This window comes from Triturus cristatus, chromosome 10 (assembly GCF_964204655.1).
Source record: "Triturus cristatus chromosome 10, aTriCri1.1, whole genome shotgun sequence".
NCBI classification, from domain to species: Eukaryota; Metazoa; Chordata; class Amphibia; order Caudata; family Salamandridae; genus Triturus; species Triturus cristatus.
This window is the reverse complement of record NC_140593.1, coordinates 926107478-926119743: the sequence shown is the minus strand read 5'-3', so window position 1 is coordinate 926119743 and position 12266 is coordinate 926107478. Positions and strand designations below refer to the sequence as shown.

At 45.3% G+C, this 12266-nt stretch overlaps 1 protein-coding gene across 1 annotated transcript in view; it reads left to right on the top strand.

Moving 5' to 3' along the window:
* TMIE (transmembrane inner ear) overlaps positions 1-12266 on the top strand; it is a 632649-nt gene that overhangs the window by 33744 nt on the left and 586639 nt on the right. The gene's annotated exons all lie outside the window — the stretch shown is intronic.

The following is a 12266-nucleotide window of genomic DNA, read 5'->3' as shown; positions in this document are numbered from 1 at the left end:
TTATTGTCTATGGGTGTTTGTGGAAGATAAGTTTCTATGGCCTGGAATCTAGGGAATGCTGAAGTGATTCTGGTATTTTGCTGACCTCTGCTTGTTGTGTTTTTATCAAGTAAGCTAAATAGAGGCAGTTGCCAGAAAAATTTAAAAAAGAAAGTCCCTAAGCAGAAAGCAAGCCTGGTATTTTACTGACCTCTACTGGTCGTTTTCTATCAAGACAGCTAAATAGAGGTAGTGGCTAGAAAAAAAACTCCCTAAGCAAAAGCGGAAGTAGACAAGTCCTGGGGCTAATCTCCAGAGCCCACAAAGTACATACAACAGATCTTCCAAACAGCTCAAGTGTTGTCTAGACTCGTCCTAAAAATTTTAACACACCCAAATATCAATATTCTGTTTTCCCTGTAATTAGTTTGAAGAAGTTATTTCTCATGTAGCATCTGCTGACATCAAGCCATTTTGTAAAAGGGAGTCCCTACCTGGTGATATGTTTTTATCTAGTAATAGAATCTTTTTGAGTCATCAGTATATGTTTAGATCCTTAAATCAAATGAGTGAATAAGTGATGCTAGCAGCTGAACATCAAAGAAGACAGCAAACATTCATGAGGGACTCACATATGCTAGGGTATTCTTTATAGGTCAATGTGGGAAGAGCGAAGAAATCAACCTAGGGCCATATTACAGTGAGTGCACTGGGGCAAAAAGGTTGTGTGCACCCACTTTCTGTGCCCCTGCGACACTTTGATATTACAGAAGGGGCCACAGACACGTGCACCACCCTTTCTGTAATACAGATAGTGCCGAAACTACACGTGTCAGGCGTGATGTCAACTAGCAATGGTTTTAATTGAGCAGACACACAACAAGGAAGAAAGTAGTATAGCTAGTGGCTGTCTAGCTCTTTTTTAGACTAGTTGTATCGGGTTTCTTACGCCAGATCCCGGTACTCCTGACAGGGTTCAAATATACCACACTGAACACGTTTTTGTTCTTTTTTTTTTTTTTTCATTACCTATTTGATTTATAAGTTGGCAGTTGCTAATGATGAGAACTTGAGGATGCAGGCAAGTACCAGTCTGTAAACTCCCATGGTTTTACTCCTGTGAGGCACTGCTAACTTTCTCTCACCTTTTTTCACACTTCTAATTCATTGTTACATTATTCCACCCTCACAGTTTCTCTTCCCACTAGAGGGAGGGCTATACAGGGAAAGACAGCACAAACACTAGGTTTTAAAGATAATTAAGTGATTGAAGTCCACTGTCCTGTCACACAAAATTGTGTGATTGCAAAAATACACGGTGGATGCCCATAGCAGTTCATACAGTTGATAGAACAGGTCTTTTCTGGTGTTGAATTCCGTGAGTGGGGGGCGACCTGTTCTTTTCCACCCCCCAACTAGAACATGCCCAATACAAATTAGGGAATACTTTGCCTCTTCACCTGTGCTCTATTACAGAAAGGGGTAGAGGCAAAGGAACTGCCGGTCATTCACTAACTTTACACCCTAAACAGGTGTCACACAGTGCAACCGCCCAGTGCGGCCCTTAAAAAAGTGGAATGGGGTACCATAAACAACGGGACATCCCTATCTCTTGGAGCCAGATACTGTCATTGTTCCACCGTCAAGTACAGTGCATAGAGCAACTGTTGATGCCAGCAGAATAGATTTGGTTCTTCGGTCCTATCTTATTCTGACTAGTTAGTGGATTGAAAATGTTGATTAATCTAGTTAGATGCTAAATCTTTTGCCAATTTGACTCCATTGACTGTCGTATAAGTGAAATTAACTGATTTGGTCCTCTGGTTCCAGAGGGAACTTTGTTAGCTCAAGGCCTTGCAGACAGCGCAACTGTCTGGTTTGCTATTGACATCTTGAGGGCATTCGGAAGATCCCTTGGGTATGCATTTCACCCGTTGTTTACCATTGACTTCTATTTGCTGGCTCTATTTGTTTTAGACTGTCCAGTTTGAGTTTTTCCTTCTCCTGTGCAATCACTATTTACTGTATTAGACCACAAGTGCTCTATTTCTGTAAACAGGCTTTTAAATCTTGTTCTTATCTTGTCACAATTGATGTGCATTCAAAGACAGAGGTCAAATGTCAGGCTCTCTTTTCCAGCTCTTCCAGGGAGCTTGGTGTTTACTTTTATTTCTCTGACTTCAAAGTGAGAGGATTTATGTGACGCTCATGTTTGCTTCGGGAACTGCTTAGGAGGGCTGTATGATGTTCTGCATATTCTTCCACACAACAGAATGTAAACGTCTCTCAATGAACTGTGCAGATATTTCAGAATTAGAAAGGCCCAAATACAACATATTTCTGGTAATTCTAAAGTGTGGTGGAAACAAATATTTTAAAATGATCAAACCAGTTCAACACACTAGGTACACATACACAATATTGTTTGTGCACTGTGTACCTTTATTACTGAAACTGAATTTCTCTGCAAATGTAGTGGTGATTTCAATTGAAGATGTGATGTATGTAATGGAAGTGTGCTACCACACCATACTTATTTCACTCTATGCCACTCCCCTCTAGTCTGCACCAGTTCATGCCACTCCCCTCTACTCTGCACCAGTTCATGCCACTGCACTCTACTCTGCTCCAATTCCACTTTACATCATGCCACTGCACTATGAACCACTGCAATCTACTCCAGTCTGCAGTACTCCATTCTTCACCACTGTACTCAATGCCCCTTTACTCTTCGTCTCTCTATCGGCGCCACTCTATTCCACGCCTATGCACTCTATGCCACTCCACACCACTGCACTCTACACCACTCCAGTGTAGGTCACTTCACTGTACTCTGCACTACTCCACTCCACGTCACTCCTCACTATGCCACTCAGCAACACTTCACTCTATGCCACTGCACTCTATGCCAATACACTCTACGCCAATGCACCCTATGCCAATACACTGCATACCAATGCACTTTATTCTTTACCACTCCACTCTAAGCCCCTACACTCAATCTCCTCTATACCACTCTAATCTACTTTTTACAACTGCACTCTATGCCACTGCACTCTACACCATTTTATGCCATTACTCTATGCCACTCTACTCTATGCCACTCTACTCTACACCACTGCACTCTACCCTGCACCGCTCCACCCTAAGCCACCTCACTTTACCCTGCACCACTCCACTCTACGCCACTTTATTCTACTCTGAGACAATCTACTCTAAGCCAGTGCACTCTATGCCACTGCACTCTATGCCACTCTGCGCCACTCTACTCTATGTCACTGCACTCTACTCCACTCTACTTTATGCCACTCTACTCTACCACACTGCACTTTACGTCACTGCACTCTGACACTTCACCACTATAGTCTACATCTCTGCTTTCTATGCCACTGAACTCAACTCAACTCTACTCTGCAACACCACACAATCTGCCACTTCACTCTACACCATTCCACTCTATGCCACTGTACTTTACTCTGTACTACTCTATCCCACTGCACTCTATGCCACATTACTCTGCAGCACTGCACTCTACCCCACTGCACTCTATGCCACTCTACTCTGCCCCACTTTGATCTATACCACTGCATTCTGTAACACTGCATTGTACACAGCTGAGTTCTATGCTCTACAACGCTATGCCAATGAATGCAACACTAATCCACTCTACTGCACTCTGTGCTATTCCACTCCACTGTAACTCACTCTATGCTATTGCACTCTATTCTACTGTGCACCACTCTACTCTATGCCACTCGACTCTACGCTGCTCTCCTCTACACCACTGCACTCTCCTCTGCACCACTCCTCTCTACGCCACTCCACTCTATGCCACTGCACTCTACACCAATGCAGTCTACACCACTCTACACCATTGCATTCTACGACACTGAGCTGTCTGCCACTCCACTCTGCACTACTGCATTCTTTGCCAATGCACTCTGTGCCACTTCACTCTGCAGCACTCCACTCTACACCACTGCACTCTATGCCAATGCACTCAATGGGTCATGCTCTACTCTGCACCACTCTAGCCACTATACTCTGCACTACCTTATGTCACTCTACTCTGCACTACTCTATGTCACTGCACTCTATGCCACTCTACTCCACACCACTGTACTCTACGCCACTCTACTCAACTCTACACCACTGCAACAATCTAATCTATGACACTGTATTCTTCATCTCTGCACTGTACACCACTGAATTCTATGCCGCTTTACTCTGCAACTCTTTATACCAATTCACATGAATCCATTCTACTCTGCAACACTCCACTCTGTGCCACGCTATGTGACTCCACTCTATGCCACTCCAATACACAACACTCTTTGCCACTCCACTCTGCAACTCGCCATTCCACTCTAGGACACTTCACGCCACTCTCCTCTACGCCACAAACTTTTAGTTATGCTGAACAGCAGCCACACCGGTGTGCAAAACAGCTAAAACACATTGGGAAAGCCAATAGCTCTTGCATAAGCAAGACCTGTTGCCTTTGCCTATGCTTGATTTGCCATGGGGTCAGGACATGCACAGAAACTCCGTCAGCGCTAGTGAAATTAACACAGGTAATACGTTTGTAATGGAAATGTTCCTAAAGTAAGCATTTCTTGTTATTTAACCTAAGCATATTTTTTCATATCTATAGAAATTGGAAGAAGATTGCAGGATAAATCCATGCAAATTGTCTGATCCTTTCTGCCTTCCCAAATGTAAAAACAGCAGAAAATGAACTGGTAATCCCTCTAAAAACTGGTTAGCTTATTCAGTTTGTGTGGTTTGTGATTCTCCCTGGATCACGTTTTGCTGGAAATATATGGATGGAAATCACCAAAACACTCTTGTTTTCCCTACGGTGTGGATTTGAACATTTTTCAGCTAGCCAATTGAAAAAAAGGGAAATTTTACTGTTTTACAATTTGACTAACTTTTTTCCTGTGCCTATTTGTGATTGTGTCAGGAAGGCCTTGAAAGGCATCACAAATGAAAGTCTCTCTCTAAAGTGTTTGCTGCTGAGAAGCATGCTGTTTTGATGTTCTGTCTGATGTTATGAACACCTTTGGCCATTCAGGAAGTTTCAAGGAAAGCCAAGAAACAAGCAAAATCAAAGCACCTAACTTGCATGCAGGGTTTTCCCTACAAAATGCAGTGAAGAAGACATTCAACAATATATGCTTAGATATCACAGAGCTGCTGACTGCCCCCACCCCCGCAAGCAACTTTACACTCAAGGGCCGTACAGAATTACAAAACCACTCCAACCTCCTATTAAGAAACTTACTTCGGACCCACCGAGCACCGGGTGTTTCCCTGGTAGGCTGGGCGGGGGTCGGTTTTCTTACTGGGGGCCGTTTTTGTGGCAGTTCAGCAGTTTTGAGCACACCCACAGCAGAGTTCCTTGTATATCCAGTAGTTTTCAGGCAACAATAATAGTGCCAAGATAACTTGCTGAAGAGAGAGCTGAGATTTGTCTAGTGGCATTTTTGACTAATCTAAAGTAGGGCAGAAGGTTAATATGCCTGCTGCAAAGGAAGTGTACCATGCAGATCCCAGGACAGTATTTTATGTGCATTGCTTGGTGTGTTACTGCTTTTGTCACAGAGATCCTTTTGTTACTGTGCAGTTCATCAGTTACAATCATAATCTAGAACAGTGAGCTATGAACTGTTATCAAAGAGCTAACTGCCAACTAAATGGTACAGTGTGAGAAGTTGGCCTGGTATATGCTGTCCACTAATTAAAGTGGGCACCTTGCACCAGTCCAAACAACCCGTATGGTGATTTAAGAGGTCATAGATAACCTTATAAAGCTATCCAAGTGGTAGCTGTGGAGAGCAGCTTTCAGGCTTAGTCTTGAAGGAATGTTAAGCAGCTTGTTTTTACCAGAATGCAACCTTATAGTATTGGTTAAATGGAAGGAGAACCACACAGTAGTTATAAAAATATGTATTTATAAATATAACTCTTTCTAGTATGACACAGTATCTCCTGCACGGAGATAATCACAAAGCACACAATACTTAAGCACAGAAATGACAGTGAATAGCACTATTACACAGTGGGCCCTGGGGGGAGGGGACCAAACCATACACTAAAATAGTGGTATAAGAACCACGACTCGAGTCAAGACAGATTGTAGAAGTTGTAGAATCGCTGGGAACCCAAGGAACCACCCACGGTGAGTAAGTAGGGACCCCACAGAGGACTGGTGCAGTGTGGGAACACGACCGCATGCTCCGCACAATTCTATGGAAAAGTTGCGGTTAAGGTTTTAGAGTTTAAGGACCCTTCCCAGTGGACTTCGAAGAAACCCTGTAGAAGTTAGGAGGTTGGAGAGCCCCACCCATGGATACAAAATTATCAGAGTTACCTATTCCAGGGAAGCCGGGTGCATAGGTTTGAAGTGGCATTGGGAACCGCCATCAAACCCAATGGAGGACTTCGAAGAAGAGCCACTGCTAGAAGGAGGAGAAGGGTCCATTGGAATCCAAAGGTGGATTCTTGTCGAAGAGTACCTGAAAGCAGAGGGGACAGAGTCTGGGTCACTCAGGAGTGACCAGGGCTCGGTAGACGAATGCCCACCAATGTCGGGTGCTTCAGGTATGTTGTTGGAGTTCTTGCTTCTCCAGCCACAGGAACCAGGAGATGTCAAGGGTGACCAGGAGCCAGATACTAGCTGTCCCATGAAGGATGTCGAGTACTGAGGGGTCAGTGTCCGGCTGGAGCACCAACAAGCCTTGGCAACAGCAACCCACGCAGAAGGTCAAGGAGGGATACGGTTCGAACCAGCAGGGTCCAGGAGACTCACCACAGCAAGGGGAGTCAGGGCAGGCCTGGAGCAACCAGGGGAGCCCAAGAAAAGCAAAGTTGACCCTCAAGTGGACCCACAGGCCAGAGACACAGGAGTCGCGAGAGGACCTTGAGCAATTTCACCAAACAACAGCCCCGGTGAACTCGGTTTGAGGAGGCCAGAGTTCATGGTAGGAAATTGTGCCAGAGACTGGGGCTACTCGAAGCCCAATGCACTTGTTCAGGAAACGCCAACAAGCATATGCATTTACAAATGTACGCGGTGCACAGGGGTTCGGGTATAGCAGCCCTCATGAGGGATTCTGACCTCAAACTTGGTGAGAGGGGAGCTTGAACCTCGAGGGACATAGAAACCCAACTCCTGTGTTGCTGAAGCCTTCAGAGTCCGTAAGAGCTCAGGGTCAGCAGACCGGACAGAAGTGTTGCGGTGCCTGTGAATGCAGGGGAGTGACTCCCTCACTTCAAGGGAGTTATCTTCAGTTGTCCTTGATGCTCCACAGGTTCTGCATGGATCCTGTATGGGGCACAGGCACAGACAAGGCTTCAGACTGAGAGGGAGACGAAGTGGGCCAAAACGAAGTCCAGCGAAGTCCAGAGTGTCTAGACGGTCAAAGTTCTGTGATTTTTGGTTCAAAATCTTGTCCACATTGAATCTAGGGTCCTACAGCCGGGTAAGCCCTTTTGTACCCACGAGAGAGGGTTGGACAGATTCAGGGGCAGTGGGGAGGTTTCTCCTATGTTTTTTTTCCAGTTTCGCACCAGAGCAGGAGACTACGGCTCCCAGGACTGGTTTGAACTGGACTATACACAGGTACACCAAATGTGCCCCTCATGCAGACTTTTAGTCGCTGACAAACACACTCACCCAGCCCTAATAGACTAAATCATGTCTGGGAGGTGGTCACACCTCCCTGTGATAGGATGCCTATTGTTCTGCCTTCCCCTGCTCGAGCTTGACTCAGCAGCAAGAGGGTAGAAACGTGTCTCTGGTCGGCAGCAACCATTTTGTGCTGCCCGGGACTAGGAGGCTGGTACCAGGAACACCAGGGACCCAACGAAGCTTGCTCCTGAGGGGTGGAATCATACCTCCCACGGTGTGGGGGTATCATTCCACCAAACATGATAGGGTTACTTTCAGCCGTTTTAGAGTTGGTCATCACGCGGTCTCCTAATGCCACTCTATATGTCGTAAATGACTACCTCACTGACAACCCGGGAGAATGGACTCCGTAGGCTGCAAAGGTGTTCTGCTCATGCAGTGGGCCCCTCTCACTTAGATCCAAGCACCCTGCCTTCAGGATTGTTAAGGCCTGCTATAGGGGGGACTTATAGGTTTTAAGTGCATTGACCCTTAGATATAGTAAACCTATATCTTAAGAAAGTGGTGCATGCACCAACTTACGCTGGCTGCAATGGCAGGCCTGTAGTTCAATTTTGCAACGCCTAATACATGCTTCAGCCCATGGGAGGCCTCTGGGGTACCTATGCCCTGGGTACATGTGTACTATATACTAGGGACTGCCAAGGGTACCCCAGTATCCAATCTGGAGTGTACCTAAGTACATAACATAACAGTTTAGTGGGAAAGCAGATTGACTGGGGTCCCGATTAGCAGGATTCCAGTCAGACTAATCAAAAACAGTATCACATTTAGCAAAAAGTGGGGGTAACCATAAGAAGCTGACCCTACCTTCCTACATACAGGTTAGGCAGTTATATATTTTTTCAAGTCTTTCATTGTTCTAATGTTGCAAAAAAAGGTTTGTTTGGGTACAAATAAATTTGTATTAGTAAAGCCAACCTTAACCTATGTGTTATGTTCTAAATCCGGAGTGTGTGATTCTCCATACAAGCAGTCTTAAAAAATGCCTATCAGTATGGTGACATGTGAATCCTACCCTTGTATTTTCCTTTGTAACATTTTCTTTACACTGACTTACACAGTGGCATAACTAAACTTCAGGGCCCCCCCTGCAACATACAGTAAGGGCCCCCCTCTGGAGTCACTCAGGAGCGCTCAGGGCAGTGTACGGTGCTGAGGGGGACCCCTGGAGCTGGGGGCCCCCCGCACTACGGGGGCTGCGGGGACCTTTGTTTCACCACTTGACTTACACACTTATATTCTCTGTGATGTTAAGTCCTCTGACACCCTATACTGGTTAGAGAGGTACTATAAAACAAATGAAATACATGTGAGAGAGGGTCTCTGGAGAGATGAGAGGCATTGTTGGAGGGTGACAGTGAGGGAATCATTAAAGAGCCCAAACAAAGATTGTTATATCCTGGTGCACTGTAAGGTCACCATTTACTATGCTTTAAAAACGAATACAATTAAATACATAATGATAAATGTGTGGTAGACTGCTCCATTTTTGCCCAGATTTTCTTGGGAGAGAACCCGCACCTCTCAGGGCTGGACTGATAACATTCGCCAGGGCTGCTATGGGTTCCCAGTCCCGCAATGATCCAGCCTGCCAGCCTTGGGAATAGAGGGGATTATTTACAGGCCCCGTGCACCGCCGGTGCGTCACTTTTAATATGGGAAAAAGTCAGGTAGCGGTGGCAAAATGGGCTTGTAAATAAGCCCCAGAGTTCACTCATCTTCAGGGCTTTAGGAACAATCATAACATCCTTCATGACGACCAGTGAAGATTTAGATTGAGCAGGCCAAGGCCGACACCAGGGAGGGTCTCCCGGAATCGTGCGATGCCGGCGAAACAGAGATACAACTCAGTCCAACAGAGCCGGCACCAAACACTTTTCCTCAACTCCAGGCGCATGCCACTTGGAAACGAGCCCATTTTGCATATATATGTATTAACTGCATGGCATATGATTTTATTAACCCCTTCCCTGCTCATGACGGAACCGTTCCGTCATGAGCCACGGTTGCCGTGTGCTCATGACGGAACGGTTCCGTCATGACAATCCTGTCGGCGGCCGCTCCGCCTGCGCGGCGCTGTTTCCCCGCCTGTGCGGGGCGACAACGCAAATGGGCGGAGTCATGACGGAACCGTTCCGTCATGAGCACAGCTCAACTGTGGCTCATGACGGAGCGGCTCCGTCATGAGCACAGGCCCGCCGCGCTGCCCCCCTGCCCCCCCCAGCGCTGCAGCGGAATGTCCGCAGCAGCGAAGGGGTTAAATGAAATGTCGAAAGTGCATTGAGCTTACTTGTATTTGTCTTTGCATAATATGCATGATTAGGCTGTTCGGCACCTTTGTCATGGTGCCATGTATATTTTAAAAGCTGTTTCCCATGACAGCTTGTGGTCCTTATGTTCCCAATTGGAAACTATTAATAATGGAACCTGTTTATTTTTCAAAGACATCGGCCCAGCTGGAGAGGCAGCGGGGATAATCAGCCCTAATTGCAGGGCCTATTTCCGGTGTTCCGTCTGCCTGCGTTGACGCTCCTGGGCTCGTGCGACCTGCGCTTCGCGGGGTTTTTGCTCTTCCAGAGAGTTCTAATGGCGCTGACTGCTGGCATTTGACACTCAGATTTGTGCGCCTCCAAATTCTTTTCCCAATCTATTTCAGATACGAGCATTCCTCTGTGAGTTGCCTTCATGTACTTTCCACAGCCTGCTTTTAATGTGTCGGTGCGCATTTCCCCGCTACGCCTGCTGCTTGGAATTGCTTTTTTGATCCACGGAGAGATTATTTTTTTCCAACATGACTTTTGATACGTGGTTACGTCCGTGAAGCTATGTGCTGGAACATTTTTCATCAAAGTGGGAGAAGAGAGAAATCGACAGATGAAAAGAATCACAAGAAATAAATCTACAATAGAAGCCGTCGTGCCGACCAAAGGAATGCATCCATTCGATCAGCGCCGGCTTAAGCATTGGTGGCGCCTGGTGAGACAATGTTTTTGTCGCCCCCCTGTGACCACCTCTGCACGGATTCCAGCACTGTCTACCCTTTAACAGTCTCCATAACCACTATCTCTTAGAATCATTTAATTAATTTTAAAGTGTCACTCATAAAATCAAAGGGTGTCAGAGCACTTTACATTACACACACATTACAGAGACAATCAATCATACATGTGTAAATCTATGTAAAGGAAACATTACATTAGACAGAGGACTAAAAGGGGTAGTATTTATGTGTCATCCATACTGGTAGGCAGTATCGTTTAGGGAGGCTTGGTCTGGAGAAGCACAAACTCTGAATTTAAATTGGAACACCATGGCTGGGGTTCTCTTTAATAATCCGAATTGAATTCTACCCAAATGAACCCTTTGTGCAACATTAGGATAATGAAAGTCTGGGGAAAAAATCAATACGCTCTAATCTATACTTGAAGTCTGCATTTCAGTTCTTTGATGACATTTAATAGCTCTCTGTTCTATATTAGGATATTAACTTCTAATCTGCAAGTAACAAAAGGAAGTCTCTGAGGAAAGCAGTAACCCACTGGCCTATTTAGTTTAAATTCAATTTATAATCTGCATGGTACACTTTCTTTGCAGCAGGTATATTAACACTGCTACCTTAAGATGAATCAAAACTTCCACTAGACAAAACTCAGGTCTTTCTGCAGGAAGAACATTAATCACTGGCGTTATCTCGACATTTCTATTGCTGGCTGAAAATTGCTGGACGCTAGGAACTTGGCAGCAGGTTCTTTTTAAAAACAATATAAACTAGCAAACAGGCGCCCCTGCGTGAAGTCAGAACCCGGTGCGGTGGCACTGGTCGCACCGCCTTAGAACCAGCCCTGGATCCGACAGCAACTAACAGTAACCAAAAACACTGAACTAACCATTAACCTTGGGTTCTGGAATAGTTTGATTTGCAATTGGTCAACAATGACCTTTGCATACAAGAAGATAGAAAAATGGCACTGTGTAACTCTCTAAATTTGCAGTCGGATATTCAGGCTCGTGGGTGGATGAGTGCATCCATAAAATGCTATGATAAGACAAACGTGCCATAGGTAACACTCCACCAAGCCACCTACCCTAATCTGAGTAGCCTATGCATATTTCTAATATTGAAATGAACAATTTAATATACAAATTAAAGACTCAATTTTTGTGTGCCTCACACAGCCGGAGGGACTATGACTCTAGGTTGAGTTTAGTGAACTTCTGTTGTAAAATAGCACCATAGCATTGTTTCTTCTGGACGCTTGGAATTCCAGCTGTTCTACATCTGCAATGATGGTCCTCCTTAGTACTTGCAAGCACTATCTTATATATTTCTTAAAAGTCACCCCCAGTATGGAATTAGTTCCTGGGATTTCCTTCCTGTAATTCCTGTCTTCATGGTCACCTCCTTGAAACTCTCTATGATTGTCTCATCCTCCTCCACACTTGTGATAGTGGAGTCACTGGACTAAGTGCAGCTTGTTACTGACAGACTGTTTTTTTCACTATTAATAGAAGTTTTATGCCTTGGCTTCCTCTTGTCATTGGTGCACCTTTGGAATATTGTACTTTTCAGCTACATTCTTATCTAAGG